Below are 13,262 nucleotides of genomic sequence, written 5' to 3' on the forward strand. Positions count from 1 at the left end.
ACCAACCTCTGACAATTTTGACAATTTACATGCATGTAACCCCTTAAGTGCAGTGTTTTCAAGTAACTCACTTTTAGGTAACTTATTTGAAAATAGTTGTAGATATTATTTTTTTTTAAATTAGTGCCCATGTTTGCTCACCTTTGAAAGAAATAACTTTTGAAAATCTGTGAAAATTATTTATATTTTGCTTTTTTGAACTTTGTTGATACGACCCTTAGTTGCTGAGATATTGCCATGCAAAGATTTAAAAACAGGAAAATTGAAGTTTTCTAAGTATCACCCAAATAACCCACTATTTTCAATTGTCGATATATTATCGATATTAATGGTTTAATGTTAAAATAAAATATTCATGAAATTTTACGACCTTTTCGAAAACAAAATTTTATTTTTTTAAATCAAGACAAACATTTCAAAAGGACCAACCATTCAATATTATTACCGATATTCCGATTTTAGAAAAAAAATCAGTATTGATTCAAAAAATCAAAACTCGGTCTACAAATTTTGCCGTTCTGGAAATTCCTGAAAAGTTGGCATTTTATGTCCCCTAAAACACATCAGAAAATAAAAAAAAATGTTTTTTTTTTTTGCAAATCAAGTTTAAGTGACAAAAACTTTAATTGAAAATCACCAAATTTGTTTTTTACCGTGTAATTTTTGTTTCAGTGTAGTCCTTATTCATACCCACAAATTTGCCGAGGACACCAAATCGATCAAAAAATTCCTTCAAAAGATACAGATTTTTGAACTTTCATACATCATTTTTGTATGGACAGCTGTCATATTTGTATGGAAATTTATATGGACAAACTAATGATGCAAAATGGCTTGTTTGGGCATCAGCCGGATTAAAAAATCCAAAAATTAAAATTCAAAAATACCGATTTCGTAGAGAATTGCTCAAAAGGTCTCCCTTGATATTAAAAAATCACACATATTGATAATTTTACTGTAACTTGGATTTTGCCCGCAGTTTTCTCTCGCACTGTTGACAACAAGAATTCACAAAACTAGGCAACCGCTCGTTGTTTATTTACATTTCCAGTCGCAGTTTCCACCAAACTGGACTTTCGCACTTCATAACTGCGAGTGACAGCTGGAAAACATGCGATTAACCTCGGCTCGCTTTGATCATTTTTAGGAAATTCAAAACTTCTCAAGCCAGTCTGACAAGTCGCAATAGTGCGATCAGTAGCAATAATTTAGTGCGAAGTCCGAGTTAGTGGGAATTGCGCAATAAGGTAATTGGGATTCTTTTCGACATCAAACTTTAAAAAATCGCCAAAAATCAATTCAATAGTTTTTCAATCGATTGTACATATTAATAATTTAAAAAATAAAATTTTAAGCAATATTTATTTTTGTGGAGGTGACAAAAAATGAAAATAAAATAAAAACTAATTATTTTTTATAGATTGTCATTCTTTCGATGTTACAATCGTTTAACTTGCGATTTTTGAACTTTTTCTTAAAACAAACCAGCAAAAATACCATCGTTTCCTCTCAAATCTCTTTACGACTGCCCTTTTTGCGCCACACCAAAACAACCCCATTTGCTCGCACATTTGCTGACATTACCGCAAGAAACAATGATCGATTCGATATTGCCACAAGCAGCAGAGAGATCCCAACTGCAAGACAATACAAGCACAGGCTCATCAGGCTCGAAAAGTTTCACAGTGCTGACATGAGCACTGGCAAGCCCCCACAACGACGACGACGACGACGACGGCCGGAAAAGGTCAACCTCGTGCAGAAGAAGAGACTTCGACGGTTTTGTATTGACGTTGTAGAGTAGTTGCACACGTTCGTAAATTCCGCAGAAATAGTTACTTATCGATTGTTTATTTTGAAACAACTTTTTAAGAGCTTTTTGAAAATGATTTAAGGTCCCACAAGTACCCTTCGGGATGCCCTTTTCCATCGTCATCGTCGTTTGAGTTACGCCCCAAGTCGCGTGACCTTTTCACGTGCAGCGGAACATCCCTCTCGGGAACTGTTTTTTTTCGGGGACCACTTCACAGTCAACGTGCTGACGAGGCCGTGCCGGGTTATCTGCACGTGGGTATTTTGGAACAACGCTCTCGATGATTTACGATGATGTGGGGGCAGCAACGGTTACGTTCTTCACGCTTCACGCTACATGAATTATGCCATTAAGCCGTGTAATAAAACCCAAGCTTGAGGTGCGAAATGTGCATCTGAGGCGAACGCCGGCTTGTCATCGCCGGCAGAGTGTTGGGAAGAAATTCCAAGTTTATTGCATTAATATTGGGGTTTCAAAAGAGCAAAGTCACAATTTGTTCCACATAACTTTTAAAATTCCAGTGAAATTTTAAAGGCCTATTGATTGAAGTATAAATCTGCTACTAAACTTGGCATGTCCTGTTCCCAGAATAAACCAACCTTCTTAAGGCTCAATTCCAATGAACCTTCATTCCCAAACGAGAAAGGTTTACCTCTTCCAAGATTTCCATACCCATGAGCAGCCTTGGCACAAACATTCCAACCAACATCAAAGAACCTATCCTTCCCATAAACTCCTGCTCACGTGTGTAAGTGTATGCGACCGAGTGATAATCGTGCCCACGACTGACAGCCTCCTGAATTACTTTGTCAGCCTAGGCAGGTTGAACACCGAAAAAAAAATGGGTCCAAAGCCCCCCTGCGTGGTCATTTTTAATCATCCGTGTCTTGTCACCAGGAGCTACAAGAAAGTAATTATGCGCGTCCCGTCCGCATAACTTCCATTAATTTTCATCCCTCCTCGTGGCGTTGCGTTGGTTCGTGTGAAGTTCAAAGGAGAGTCCAGCATATCACATGTGCTGCTGCTGCTGATGACGATGATGATGGTGTACAAATTGGCCCAGAGTCCGATGAACAACGCGACGGCGGTAATGAGTAATTTCCTTTCCAGTCAACCAACCAGGAGTGGACTTTTCTGAAACTTCATTACGGGTCTTCCTGCGATGGTTCGCACGGAGAGGTCAGTTTGTGTAATTATCTCCAGAAACACACCGGGCCTGGCAGGAGAGGGAGGAGGATTTTTGCGGTTTAATGATATGTGGTCACAGGTACGAGACAGGTGGTTTGAGTGAAGTTTAATATGAAATTAAATTATTTTATCTCTGTCACTATGACACGTTTGCTGCACTTAAAAACTATTTCATATATTTCAAATTTCCATTGATACAAATTTTAAGTTTTCACTCTTCAAGTTGAAAAATAGCATGACTTCCCGAACAGACGGTAATAACTAATTTCATGTCATTTCAATAACATATACTGTTAAAAAAATAGAAAGTGTTATGAATTCTTCTTGAAAAATCAATTTTGGCATAAGAGTTGAATAACAGTTAATGTTATCATAACAAAACTTCTTAGTGGTCTGACATTAATTGAAAGCCAAAACAACTTTGGAATAACATTTTTTGTTATGGAAGAATAACTCCAACCGTTATTGGGATGATCGGATTAGTTGTTAAAATAACAAAAAATAATAACAAAAATTTGTTCGAAGAATGACTAAAAATGTTATAAGTCTGTTATTACAATAACAATCCAATAACAAAAAATTCATAACGACGAATAACAAATCTTGTTTTAAATAACATAAAATGTTATTGGCTAAGTATATTCAAATATCAAAAATTTTTATTTCCAAGTTATTTCCGTCTGCTCGGGTACCTTTGAAAAGCATAAATTTACAAAAAAAAAAGTATTTTTTAATGATTATTTTTATTTAGTATCAAGCGTCGCCATTAGCATCTGAAAATTCACAGAAAAAAAGTTGAATTTTGGAATGTTGAAAATTTGGTAGGTTGAATATTACCGCTTTTTCTGAGTGATATTACATAAAAAATGTGTAAAAATGTGAACCTGATGAATATTCACCAGAATCTGATGAGAATTCATCATTTATTGATATAATAAATGAAAAAAATCAAAAGTTATGCGAAAAAAAAGTCATTTTAAAATTGTAAAAAAGTGGTTTTTACAATAAAGCCCAAAAAAAATATTAGAAAGGCATTTGAAAGACCTATAAAATAAGCCTAACGGATTGAAGATTTGATAAATGTATCATTAGTTATAAGAACTTGACTGTTATTTTTACACTATTTGGAGGACGGATCTCAGATATTGTGATGAAAACGTTGTCCTGATCTATCATGCGATCCATGGTTGAATGGGTAGTCAAAAGATCTTTGAAACGAGCACAAAAGATTGAAGTTCTGGAAACCTTGTTAAAAGAAATAAATAATGAAGCTTTATTTATTTATAATTTATTTTTATATTTCATTGCTTTTTTCACAAAAAAAAACTTTTTAATTTTTATTATACACAGAAAAAAAAATGATGGTAATATTCATCAGGAAATGGTGACAGATTTTATGGCAAAAAAATATGATTAATTTTACCCCAGAAAATGATGAATTTTTTATCAGTTTATGATGAATATTCATCAGGTTCACATTTTAACACATTTTTTATGTAATATTACACAAATAAAGAGGTAATATTCAACCTACCAAATTTTCAACATTCCAAAATTCAACTTTTTTTTCTGTGTATACATTTAGTGGACAAAAAACCGCATCTTTTGGGCTATACAAAGTAAGAAATTTTTTGGAAAATCTCAAGAGATACTCCCTGACTCGGTTCTTTAGTCCATAATAAGTAACTGTGTCAATTTTGAGCCAAATCGGTTTATATGGGAATAATCGCGAAAATGTATGGGGGAAAACATCGCTTCAGGAATTTGGCAGCAGGTGGCGCCGAACTCGCCCAAAATTGCCCGGAGTGAGATTCTTCTAGGAAATTTAGTTTCCTACATTTTTGTCGAAGGGTGCAAGAAGATCCGAGTTGATCTTGATAAGTTATTAGCATTGCGATGAAAAGAAATCGGCTTATATACTTGAAAGTATATAAGGGGTATATACTGCCGCTCCAATCTAGTCCGTCCCATATGTATTTTTGTCAAAAATTAGATAAACTTCACAAAAGTCTTGTTTTTACATATTATTTTAGCCTATCGAATAAACAAGGCATGTTTGTTCTAAAAATTCCAAAATAAATATGACTTTCGTGCTGTCCCATATGCAAAATAAAGGCAAATCAGTTCCTCATATAGAAATGCCTCGCAAATCGTTTGACTGGATGCAGAATTGTATAAATTTTACAGAGTATGTCTTTATGAATACGTAAAGCTTGAAAATATCATTAACTGTTCATTTCTGAAGAAATATTTAAATATTGAAAACGAAATAATCCAAACCTTTTCGCTTTCTTTCTTTTTCAAGGGAAAACCACGAATAGAAAAAATAAAATGCATACTGTTATGGCTGATACCTACACCATACAATTAGTTCTATTTTGTCTTGAATGAATAGGCTTGATCCTGGTTCTGGAAAAGATTACACCTCCGAAAAGCGGATTTTTTGTAATTAATTTCGAGGGGTTAAGCAGTTGAGATTTGCATTCCTATGTCATTTGCCTCTGTATTATTTAAAAAAAATTCTGGTGTCGTTGCTGGTCATATTTTTGTATGTTGGAATTCTATAAAAATCTGAAATAAACAAATTTGTATCATTCGGTGACCATTAATTACATGGAAATCTACCAAAACAAACCTGTAAATAAAGTCAAGTCGGTCTCTTGTTGAAAATTCCACAAATTTAGCTTCAAATTGTTAGTTTTTTAAATCAAATTTATGATAGTGGTGTTTTTTAGACAGATATCGAAATAACTGTATAAAAAATTAGATCGAAAATTTTGGTTTAGAATGAGAAAAATTGTGAAACTTTTTTTGGGCTTATCACAGCGTTATCTCAGCACTCACTTTTACATATGGGACGGACTAGATTAGAGCGGCAGTATAGTAGGCTCTTAAGAAAATACTTTTTACAAAAAAAAACGTTACTTAATCCACCTTTAGGTGGTTGGTGCCTTCCTCATATTCATAAAGTCAATACATTCAGTAAAAATAGCAACATTCCCCCTTAACATGTTTAACAAATCAACTTTATTACTCATTTCTTTTGATATGATTCACAGACCATCAATATTTCTGGCTCATCGGCAAGGTCTGATAAAAAATATCTATCCAACGATAGTTCGCATGGAAGATTCAGACAATATTTTTATCACAATATCTGAAATCAAACCTCTAAAAAGTGTATAAATAACACTTAAGTGCCAATAACTTTTAATAGGGTTGTCAGATCCTTGATGTTTTAGGCTCATTTGAAAGGTCTTTCGATTATCTAACTAACGATGGATCGCATGATGGACCCGGACATCATTTTTACTGAAATATCTGAGATCCAGCCTCCAAAAAGTGTATAAATAACACTTAAGTGTCAATAACTTTTGATAGGTTTGTCAGATCCTTGATGTTTTAGGCTCATTGGAAAGATCTTTTTAATACCTTTCTGAAAATGTATAACATGACAGGGTTTCTTACAAAAACCACCTTTTTTACAATCTTCCGGACATACGCCAAAATCGTTTTTTTAGCATAACTTTTGAAGTACTTTACTAAACTTCATAATTTTCAATAGGGACTTATGGGACCCCAAGACGAATCGAATGAGACCAAAACGGTCCAAATCGGTTAAGCCAGTGCTGAGATAATCGAGTGCATATTTTTTGGTGCACAGACCCACATCCCTACACACACACACACACACACACACACACACACACACACACACAGACATTTGCTCAGAATTTGATTCTGAGTCGATAGGTATACGTGAAGGTGGGTCTACGAGGTCAAATTAAGAAGTTCATTTTTCGAGTGATTTTATAGCCTTTCCTCAGTAAGGTGAGGAAGGCAAAAATCACCAAAAATCAGGAACAATTTTGATCGTTTTGAACCCTTCGACAAAGTTGCAGGGAACTGAATTTCCTAGAAGAATCTCACACTTAGACAATTTTGGGCTAGACCTGGGGTTTCTACCACCTGGTAGAAAAACATATATTTAAAGTGTTGCAACCGATTTGGCTTAAAATTGGCAAAGATACATATTTTTACCTAAAGAATCAAGTCAGAGGATACATGTCGATTTTTTTATTGTCACCCTAATGGATTTTAATATAAAATTAAAATTGTATTCGAAACGAACACTAAATTTTTTTAAAGTGCGCTGCATCAAAAAAATTCATTTTTACTGGAAAAATTTTTTTTTTTCAATGTTTCAAAATATTTTTTTGATTGTCTATCCCTTAAAAAAAATTTCGAGGTGTTTATTTCGCTGATAAGGCCGTTGCAAATATTTTTTGAAGTTTATCTTCCTCGACTATGACCAAACTCAAGAGGGGTTGGGGAGCAAAAAATTAAAAAAAAGTTTAAAAATTGAATTTACGAGCCATGGTTTCAACATTTCAACGAATAAAAATGTTTTTAAATGCATTATAAACCTGCCCAGTTGTTTTGTAATCAATAGTTTCCAAAATATCTAAGTATTGACGAAAATTTTATTTTATGCGAAAAATATTTTTTTGCGGTGCAGTACATTGGAATTTACAAAAAAAAAATCTTTTTTTTTTCATCCAGCCCTAACATGCTAAATATAATTATAAATGGAGAAAAATGCATTTTAAATTTTTTTAGCTGATTAGACTTCTATTTTCATCAAAAACTGGAAGGCTTTTGAAAAAAAAATCATCAACTAATGGTACAATTTACAAATTGAAATTTAATTATATTTTTTAGAATAAAATTTTAGTCTGCAGTAAAATTTAAAAATGGCCGAATTTTTAATATAACTCCTATTTGAATTGTTGTTTTCAGTTAAAATTTAACTTTAAGTGGCTTTACCTTGAAATCGGAGCGCTTTATAAAAAAAAAATCTTAAAAGAGCACTTAGACAACAAAATCCAAACTTAGAGCTATGTACCCTCCTTGCAAAGGCTTATAAACTAATCTTGGTTGAAAGCACTCCAAATTAAAAAAAAATATAAAATTTAAAAATATGGATTTTAATTTAAAAAAAATGTCGTCTGAATCAATGGAGTACCGCACTCAAGTAGTAGAAATTACAATTCTCCCATAAGGAATCCATTGTAGAAAAAAAGCAAAACCTGTTCGTGTGGAAGTACTTTATACCTACTACTTTGATGAAAATAACAAATCGATCAGAAAATTCCCTCAAAAGTTTCATTTTTTTATAATATTTATGTACCATCCCGAGCAGACGGAAATAACTTGAGAATAACATTTTTTGATATTTGAAAATACTAGGCAAATAACATTTTATGTTATTTTTAACAAGATTTGTTCTTTGTTGGTATGATTTTTTTTATTATTGAATTGTCATTGTAATAACAGACTAATGACATTTTACGTTATTCTTCAAACAAATCTTTGTTATTATTTTTTGTTATTCCAACAACTAATCCGATCATCCAACATCTTAAGTTGGAAATATTCTTCCAAAACAAAAAATGTCATTCCAAAGTTGTTTTGGCTTACAACCAATATCAGACCAATAACAAATTTTGTTATAATAACTTAAACTGTTTTTGAACCCTTATGCAAAAATGGATTTTTTGAGAAGATTCCATAACACTTTCTGTTATTTTAACAATATTTGGCAATGGCATGAATTTTGTTATTACCGTCTGCCCGGGATTCAACATTTTTGTATGAACAACTGCCAAAATTGTACGGAGACTTGTATGGGTAGCCCCCACAAAGTTTGAGCCAAATAAAAAAGTTCAAAAAATGGTCGAAATCAGCAGATTTCGTAAAGAATTGATATTATACGATAATATTTTTGAGAAGAATCGGATGTAAACAATATGTTTTTTAAAACAGTCTTCTCCATTTATTTTTTTGTCAAAATAAAAATGTTTACTCTATTTTCATCAAAAGGACTTTTCAAAACAAATTCATCAATTTACAAGATGTTCATTCCTGATTCAAGTTGTAACTGAGTAAGATATAAATGATATTCAGTAGACTTTTTTTTATTCCAACGAGTGCTGAATTTCCCTTCGTTTCTCCGTAAATACGAAGAATCCGGTGCAAACCGGTAGCAAACATTTCCTTGAAAACCCCCACATCGATATCACCCATTTTAGCATCCTCCAGCATCGTCGTCCTACCACACATAGCATCACTATCATCATCACGACACCGAGCAAGACCTTCGGCATCCCCCTAACACCGCAAGCTCTGTGCTACCTTCTGGCTCCACACTACTCATTATCGGTCATTATCAACCCCGTCGACGACGACGCCGTTGGTATTTCGACCTGACCAAGAGTCACCAGCACCACTAACCTCACCATCAGCATAAATTCTGCCCAACAACTCCTCGGGAAGCCCGGGCTAATTAAAATTGTAATGCGATAATTGTTTCCCGCCCCGCCGCTCGCTCCGTCCAACCCTGGACGGGAATTGACCACCCCGGTACGATCGGTCTTACCTTTGGTCACGGAGTTGCCCTCAGCGCGGAGCGCGTTTTATGCAAAAATTAGCCCGCCAAACTGCACACCGACTTGGAGCGTATATCCGTGGACGACCGGCCCGAACGAGGAAGAGAAAGGTTGCTGCTACGAAACTGCTTCGACGGATCTCCGTCGACGTGTTCACCTTCGTGTGGGACGTGCTATTTTTATTGCCTTTTTCCTTCCTTTGCTCTTATTCTTCTTGCTGCGACTCGCCGAATGCAGCCGGTTTTTCACTTCACCTCGGAACCCCCCGGTATTGACCACTCCCGGCCCCTTTTTTTTCCCCGCCACGTAACCTTCCCCGCCGAACACTTGCCCGCCGCCCTCAACCGCACTTTTTCCGTCACACACACACACACACTCTGCTCTGCACTATCACGCGGTAACTCTCTTTCCTTGCCTTTGCTTCTCGCGCTGGAAACCGGTTTTTCGAAACTTGCCGTGTTCAGCAGCTCCCCCGAAACTGCACCAGCCTGAACCGAACTTGGAGGTTGTGCTGGCGGTGGTGCTCGCGAAATAAAATTAACCACAACAACAACAACAACACGTACACACTCGCTCGCTGAAATTGCTGCAGACGTCGGCGGTTTGATCTCGTTGCTCAAGATTTACCGAAATTTTCACACCTGAATCAGCCTTGGTGGAAAAAACGGCACATATTAACACTCCACGCACGCACTTTAACTCATCATTCTTGGCGGCCTTGCACCGGGTTGAGCTCTTCTCGCAACGCTTCAGCGTTGTCACCGCAACCGCATCAACAACAACAACAACAACAACACGATGTAAACGGCTTGTTCAGCGCTACGCTGGATACGCTCGTCAACAACGCTTCTGCTGAACCGTTGTTCAGCTAGCTGTTTCGCTTTTGTTGGTTCTTTGAGGTTGACAATGTATCTTCATCAACTGCTTCACGAGGTTGGTTCTGTAAGAAGTCGAAGTCGACACAGTCGACAAATCTTGTCTCGTTGGTTTTACAGCAAACGGGGTTCTTCAGCACTCCTCAAACCATTCGGATCTCAACAGATCCGCAAAGTCCGGATAACACACAAGATAAGAAGACCTGTTCAGCTGTTTATCGTTGTTCAGTTTGTTGCGGTCAAAACATGTTTCGAAAACCGAGGCCGGATCTCCTCCAAAACTGGTCCACCTTCTCGGTAGTCGTCGGTTCGAAAAGTGTTCGCACAATCCCAACACTCGCCAAGTTTTATAAATTATTTACATGCAGAAGCCCCTGATACCAAGCGAGTGATCCTACTCGGAAGACCCCGCAGACATGAATGACTTCCGACGGACACGTGCGACGACACACGAAAATAACAAGTCCGGCGCGCGCGAAATTTTGCGAACAAGAGAGTCCGGACCGCCACGGGAGAGACCGTCCGTAAGAAATGCCGGAATATGACTGGCGTGCAGAACCGGTCGTCGGTGAGGGAAGGTTCACAAGCGCGGACTGGAGTCAAGCAGTTTGGTCTAGCGACATCGAGCGTGAATGGGTGGCGGGCGGTGAAGGTGAGAGTGAACGAAGTACGGAGCGAATGCAATTGGAAATCGGGTGAGAGAAGAGAGATTTGGAGTGGCTGTGCAGAAAATGTCGATGAACGAAGCGGGGCAGGGGTGCCAGACTGGTTTGGGTGAGGGCACATTTTTTTTAAATAATTTTAAACCGTTTTTACATAATATTAATTTCACATTTGGAAACTAAGGGTACAAATTCAAAGATTTTTGCGTGAACATGCAAACAAAATAAAGTGGACTCTCACGTTGTCGATAATGAAGGGACCGCCGAGCGTGGGAGTTATCAAATTATAGAATGAAAAATTAAAGCAATCTTCTTGAAGGGACTGAGCAAATTATTGACAGTTGGAGCAATATTGATATCTGGAGTTTTTTTTTGAAAAGGTCCTATAAACCAAATTTTCATTTTTTGCTTTTTGGGTGTTTTTGAATACCCCTGACTCAAAGCGGTTCTAAAAACACCCAAAAAGCAAAAATTGAAAATTTGGTTTATTGGACCTTTTCAAAAAAAAACTCTAGATATCGAGAAAATCAACATCCAGAGAGTCGACTGTATTTCAAGTTTTTATCCATCGGCTATTGTCAAGGATGAAAGGTCAAGTTTGGGCAAAAAAAAATGAAAATATAATTTAATTATCTAATTTGAATTCAAAAGGATCTTAAAATTCTTTGAAAATGTCTACCATTGAGCAATAAACAGCAATCCACTTTAACGACCCCCGGGTCTTTTGTGGGCTCGGTTGCAAGTTTCTGCTGCTACCATTGAGCAATTCTCTCTGAAATCGGACGATTTCAACAATTTTTATTTCTTGATTTGGCACAATCTGTGTGAAGCCGTTTTATGACATTTGTACAATTTTTAGCAGTAACTTTTGAAAGAATTTTCTGATCGATTTGGTGTCTTCGGCAAAGTTGTAGGCATTGATGAGGACTAGGGTTGGTAAATTTTCACGATTTCGCGGACAGCGTAAAATTCGTGAAATCTGAAAATTTCCGTGAAATCCCATGAAACTTATCAATTTTCTTTTTTTTATCAAATCATTGCTTACAAATAACAACATAATAATATTTCGTCAATGAAGACTTTTTGAGTAAATTTCATCAATTTTCAATTGAAATTCCATTTCAAGAATTGTTAGCAAAACATACATTAACATAAAATTGTTAAAACTTTTAATGAGAAGTGAATGCTATGTGAATGATGTTAACAAAAATCAGCCAAAATAAAAAATATATTTTCGGAATCATTAAGTTATCCGAAGGATGCTACCACCAATAATTTGACTGCAGTTATTCTAATACCAAAAAGTTTTTTTGACAAATTTTGGCTTTTTTTGGTGATATCTTTTTGAAAGATCGCGCAGTTATTTTTTTAATTGAATTGATTAATTTTTAGAAACCAATTAAAAGACTAAATGAATATTTAGTATTTTTGATTTTTAAAATCACCTTACAAGTTCATTTTAGATTTTTGCTGAGTCCTGTTTAATTTTTACGATGTTTGATTATTTTGGTGAATGGTTCCCATGGATGTTAAAAAAGCCGCTTTTTCTTTTGTTTATTCTGTTCTGATTTGGAATAAAATTTTTAAATTTAGCAAAATTTCGATGGACTTCAAATTATTCTTGGTATTTTTATTTTTAGTTTATTATATTTATTTAATTTTTTGAAAAGTAATAAAATGTTGCAGAAATTTCAAGTTATTTTTGGCATTTTGGCTGGAAGATTGTCAAATCTTGCTTTGATATAAAATACAATAAAATAAAATGTCGATTATTAAAAAGGATTTAAATTAATGGGAATATGCATGCCCTACAGTCCGTTTTAAAATATATTTAGAGCCCATCCCTAAACCAAGTGGATTTTTTTAAATTATGATAAGTTTTTCTTGTGTCCCGTTTAAATTTAGTGAAGAATTTTAATCAGCTTATTGAAAAATAATATATAATGAAGTATAAAAATAAGTTTCTGTAATTTTAACATAAGATTTTTGGGGCTATTTTAACCTTTTGCGCGATGCGCGAATTTTCCGTAAAACTTGATGTTTTGAAAATAGGGTCCCCGTTTGCAATTTTTGAGCGTAAAAATCACTAAGCCTAATGAGGACTATTAAAAAATAGACTGTTAACTCGTAAAAAACATTTTCGGGAATGAAAAATCATTTTTAGTTAAATTTATACATTTAGGGGCTATATCTTTAACCAAAAATCTGTAAAATTTCTATTAAAAAAAACACATTTTTTTAATAAGGCCGGTGCAAATATTTTTTGAAGTCAATT

General features: G+C 35.2%; 1 protein-coding gene across 1 annotated transcript in view; it reads right to left on the reverse strand.

Moving 5' to 3' along the window:
* LOC6044222 overlaps nucleotides 1-10,875 on the reverse strand; it is a 331,172-nt gene extending 320,297 nt beyond the window's left edge. Inside the window, exon 1 of the mRNA XM_038260498.1 lies at nucleotides 9,441-10,875. The gene's annotated coding sequence lies outside the window, so the exon portion shown is untranslated. The remainder of the gene's footprint in view (nucleotides 1-9,440) is intronic.
* Between the last annotated feature and the right edge of the window lie 2,387 nt (nucleotides 10,876-13,262).

This window comes from Culex quinquefasciatus, chromosome 3 (genome assembly GCF_015732765.1).
Source record: "Culex quinquefasciatus strain JHB chromosome 3, VPISU_Cqui_1.0_pri_paternal, whole genome shotgun sequence".
Lineage (NCBI taxonomy): Eukaryota > Metazoa > Arthropoda > Insecta > Diptera > Culicidae > Culex > Culex quinquefasciatus.